A 5,449-nucleotide genomic window follows, 5' to 3' on the forward strand; every position below is an offset into this window, starting at 1 on the left:
TGGGTATTTTGTTGGGATGACAATAGAGATTGAATCTTCCCACCAATATTCTGTTACATGTTGTTGCTGTATGACAGATAGCAGCAGAGGGGCAGTCTGGCAAAATGGCATCTGACATGGAAGCGTGAACAAAGCAAAGATGCGTCATTGAATTTGTCCATGTGGAAAAAATGGCACCCACTGACAGTCATCAACATTTTCTGAATGTTTATGGAGATCAACCAGTGGATATGAGTACAGTGACGTGTGGGTGATGTTTTTCAACTGCGACAACAGCAACAGTGGTGCACCTCCACTAGGGCAGATTTTTATGGGTACAGCATAAGCTGCCAAATAGTGTCATTGTGCTCTATATATCTGTCATAGTTTCCACAGGAATAAACAGGAGACATTATTTTCAGGGCAACCCACATACATGACGTGGGTCTGAATAATAAGTAGTACATACTGCATCTCAGATTAAATTCTTTTTTAATAATCAGGATTTTAGAGCTTGTTCTAAGTGGCTTTCAACTAAAGTTCACCATCAAGAACAAAATATTTTATACAGAATGATAGTTTTCCATCTTGTGTTGTATTTCTTTAGAATATTTTTTGCTTGCAGTTATGCTGCTATTCGTATGCTTTTTTAAAATCTGCACTTTATTAAAGGCTTTACTGCTAGTGTTGCCTTTTCAGAAAAAGAATTTACTGTGAATATAAGACTTATTTAAAAAAAAAAAAGTGGTCTTATGTAAGATCAACAAATATACAGAGTGGTGTGATTAGGCTGGTATCTACAGATCGTATAGTTAGAGATAACGGAAAATAAATGAAAATGCTCACCCATATCCTGGGCTTGTAGGAAAACTCCAAAGGGAACATCTCCAGGAAGTGATCCTTCCCCAGTGGCAGTCAGTACTTAAATGGGGTCTAGAAGAGGTGGAGCCAGGCTCCACACCTTCCAGTCACACAGCTGAATTCTCTTCACTTGTGCTCCCATGGCTGGTTCAGTGCTCGCTTCAGGTGATGAGAGTGAACCATGACTCAACACTTCCCAAACACCTTTTAAGAAGCATGTCAAAATCATGACTGTACTATAATACCTTTGGTAATTCATATATAACATCGGTTTTCTTGTATGTTCATCTGAAAACTATGGTTTGGCCTAAGTGTTCAATAAAAAAAAAAAAAGTTTTTCCTGCAGTGGTAGGCAGTGATATTCTTTATTGGAGCACAGATGCTTGCTTAATGTTAGTTAGTTCCATGCTAAAAAGTTTTGAAAGAGCACTGTACAAAGAGATGAAATTCTGATAAAGCGGAAGGAAAGTGGAAGGGTGTTGAAATTCTAACTCCAAAGATCATTAAGTTGGTGAGTCATAGTTCTTCCACTAGAGAGAAGAATCACTTTGCATACTTTAATTTAACATTGTCTTTTTGTCTTGGAGTTACTTCCTTCTTAGTATAACTTCTTCGTATGGGGTTTGATTTTTTGTTTTTTTTGTTTTTTTTTCATTTGTTTATTTATTTTTAGCTGGTAATGCAGGGTTTATGTAATGCTCTCTTTGCATTTCTGCTTGAATGGTGTACAAATAGGCATGTTTACGTACTTACAACACTGGGCACAAATACTGCAGTTTAGGCTCATCTATACTATTTTTCCTTCATGCACTTTTTTCTCCAAAGGCAAAAGCGTTACGGCATTTGTGATTTTGTTTGTTTACACTATTACATATTCCTTGTGAGAAACCACTAAGTTATATCAGGTGGGTTGTATAATTACAGGGGTCAGAATTTGATCTTTTGAAACCATCAGGGTTTTTTCAATATTATTTCAAGAGAAGATTACATGTCAAAAGATTCAAATACAAAATTATTTTTTTAACAACAAAATAAATGCTTCAAGATGTAGTGAGATAAATGTACATAAACAAAGGAGAATAAACAAGCAATAAATTGTCAACTTGATACAAGGCCATTTTTATCGTCCATGAGTGATGTAGGAGGGATTTTTTTTTCCTTAATTGTAAAGGAACACAGCTGATAAGTTATTTTAGGTGCAGTAGGCTAGCTGAGAAGTAATGAACACAGTAGCAGAACAAAAAAAGGGGGTAAATTAGACACAAGCAAGGATAGCTGTGGCAGTGAGGTTAACCTAGGTTAACAATGAAGACAGTGGAAAGCAATGCAGTACAAAAAGATTAGCATTCAGATAGCCTGATTATGATTGTATCAACTGGAAATTAATCCATATGGGTCCAAAAGTAAGCAAAAGAATCTAAAAAAAAAACCACAACACCTGTGAAATGGTAGTGAATTAAAGAAGCTTTAAGAAAATCACAACTAAAACCATCATAGGTCCTGAGTTGAAGAAATAATCTTTCAATGTGCTGAAAAAATAAATATTATAAATCTTGCAAGTTGTCTTGGTCCTGTCCAGAGTATATGCATTAATAATTTCTTGGGTGCTGTGGGCCATCTAACAACACAGAATACCTTGCATCTGAGAGGGAAAGAACAAGATGTCTTATTGGCCTGCCTGGTCTAGGCAAGTCATAGTGCACAATGAAGCAAACACATCCCATTTTTAAACACAACAGCAGTGTTAAAATCACTTTATTCACATTTCTAGGCAATTTCTGTCCTGGAATCTATTTCAGTAGACTGTCTTGTATACTTGTTCTCACAGTCTTGCAGCTCTAGTTTCCCATGAAAATGTATTGTTCTAGTATTTTGTATAAATATGTTAAAGTAACAGAAGACTAGCATAAATGCTTTGATGAAAGGAAAGCCAACTTCTTTTAACTGACTGACGATACAGTTTCTGTCCTTTCTGACAGAATTTGCTATTTTTTCTGGACAGAGAGGAAGTACAGTATTTAAAAAGAAATAAATATCCCAGTAGTGGACCTTGATTCCAGAAGAACAGGAAGGCTGTTCTTTTAGCCATTAAGTCTATTTTCTCCATAGATTTGACAGGTTTGTCAACTTTTCCTAGGTAGTTTTGCTTCTCCACTTGGTTACACAACAAATTTAGGAGAGCCATGGTATCTGAACGCAAGGGTTTATAGAGTCTGAGTTACTTTCAGGGTGGGAATAGAACTTACCAAAAAGTTGGTTGTCCAATCCAGCAGGGCAGCAGGCATGCATCTTTCTGAAGTTCTGCTAAGAGATGAAAAAAAGTCATGCATTCCATGGTGCCCAAAAATCATTCACGCTTTTTATAAACTGCTCCTTAGGTAGGTTAAATATTGAGTTTTTGGTACTGAATGTTTGCAAATAAACATTTCTTAATACAATTGCTTTTATTTTCAGTACTTCTAAGAAGTCCTCTTTTCTCTTTCTTTCATCACTTCTCATATAATAGCATTTTAGGCCTAACTTCTAAGTGAATGTACTTGTGTGGTCAACCTTTGGCAAATGATTGCCCTGGATAACCTGGTAAAATGTGAACATAAATAGCGAACTTTGAAACAAAGAAGTCATTTCGAGAATAAGTAGTAAATAAGCTGTTGTGGTTTAACTTGAGAGGCTTAATGTGGGTCTCCCTCTTTCTCACAGAAAGCACGTACAAGTAGAGCATTCCCAGTCCCAGGAGGGAGAAGGCCTACTGGTAGCCCCTATTTTCTGCTAGAGAAAAGATTGTAATTGTGTATTTCTCAGTCTGATTAAAATTTTTTTAAATAAATTTAGGGGAAGATAAAAGTTTTTATGAACTTGTAGGTGTTTAAAATCTTCCCTCTATTACTGCACTTGTTTTATTTTATTGCTGTTATTGATCCTGATTGTATAATTCACTGCTGGACAATTGCTTGCTGTTAGAACATCATGAAACCATTTAAATCCCGATCCAATTTAAGAAACATGAATTGAGAAGTCTTTCCCTTTGATAAATTCCAGTGTGTAATAGACTGGAAAATTTAACTTAGTCATGTTGCAGAGGTCCGTTGTTGAAAAAAAATAAGCATCATTAACTAAAAACTAAAATTATTTGAAAATATGGTGATACCATCTTTATGAATTGTTCTGTTAAAAAAAAAGAATACTGTAATAGCGAAACAGTTAAGATAATAAAAAAGGACATAATGACTACAATTTTAGCCCTATTTTATCGCAATTAAAAAAAACTACTAGTATAAAGTCATGATTCAGCACATGGCTCACGAAAGTAGGAGTTTCTCTGTCTCTGCATACTGATAATCCCAAGTACCTGGGCCTGTCTCTGCCTCTGTTAGTGATGATAACTCTAGGGAATCTCACTTACATTAAGGTCTATTTTTTCCTCATCTGTATCTAGGGGAAAATTCTTAAAACAACTTCAGTATTTTTTAATGAATTGCTGAAAAGAGAATCTACATTTTTGCTTCACTTTTCAGAATATCTTTACAGCTTACTTCTTCACTTTGCTTTATAACAGCAAGCAGCACATTCACCAACTTCTAAAAATCTTTAAATCTAAAAAATAATTGCCAGGTGTTCCTGATAGCTCATTATTACCACCTTCAGAATTTCTTTCTTTACCTCACATCACCTACACTGTAATAAGTTTTCAGGACACTTTCACTAGATAGAACCTGTTATATTTGAATAACTCAAGATTTCAATGCTATTGATAGTTAAGTTGATCTCTATATATGTTTGTTCTGGAAGTTTGTTCCCAGTTATGTTTATTCTTTAATATCCCATACATATTTGACCCACTATAGAAAGATAGTTCCAAAACAAAATGAAATGAGATAAAATACAAGTTTTTCAAAGTCTTACTTCTGATTGAAATGAGACAAGTTGGACAGAAATTAGGCAGTATGCCCTAAAAGTCTAAAGGGCCAACTGTACTGTGGGTACATAAGACCCAGCACTGCTAACCAGGAAAAGGAAGGGATTTCCCTATGGAGAAATAAGTAGGAGATATTACTTTCACAGCAATGTATGTACAATCTCAGTGGCCTTTCTGAAATACAGAGAAAGACCACCTATTTATTATTCTTTATCTTATAGCACAGTTATCCTGTCAAAGAAAGATATTAAGTGTTTTTCTATTATTTGGTATAGATACCTCAGTTTGAGATTTTTTATCTTTTTAGTTTTTTTCCCTCACTATGCTCTACAATCAATGAATGTAAGATGCTATAGTTATGAAATATACCAGAGAGCTCGGCTATGCAGATATTATACCAAAATAGAATAGATAGGATGCTTACCTGTATCCTGAGCTCACTATGAATCTCCAAAAGACACACTTCCCCACTGCTAGTCAGCTCTTAAATGGATCTAGGAGAAGTGGAGCCAGGCTCCACTCCTTCCAACAGCACAGGTGAATTGCCTTCATCTGTGCTCATGTGGCTGACTCATTGCTTGCCTCCGGTGATCAATCAGGGGTTCAGGCCATGATTCAGCAGTTCCCATACAGCTCTATTCTCTGGAAATTTATAATTTATTTTATAACGTATTCATGTATTTTTTCTGAAAA

The 5,449-nt window shown here is 35.4% G+C and overlaps 1 long non-coding RNA gene across 1 annotated transcript; it reads right to left on the reverse strand.

Annotated features, from left to right (window-relative positions):
• Positions 1-1,186: 1,186 nt before the first annotated feature.
• LOC109365644 lies at positions 1,187-5,237 on the reverse strand. Its single transcript, XR_002111357.1, has 3 exons — positions 5,181-5,237; positions 3,087-3,144; positions 1,187-2,482 (listed from the first exon to the last, which is right to left on the reverse strand). It is a non-coding gene; the product is annotated as an uncharacterized LOC109365644 (long non-coding RNA).
• Between the last annotated feature and the right edge of the window lie 212 nt (positions 5,238-5,449).

Source organism: Meleagris gallopavo, chromosome 1 (genome assembly GCF_000146605.3).
Source record: "Meleagris gallopavo isolate NT-WF06-2002-E0010 breed Aviagen turkey brand Nicholas breeding stock chromosome 1, Turkey_5.1, whole genome shotgun sequence".
Classification (NCBI taxonomy): Eukaryota; Metazoa; Chordata; class Aves; order Galliformes; family Phasianidae; genus Meleagris; species Meleagris gallopavo.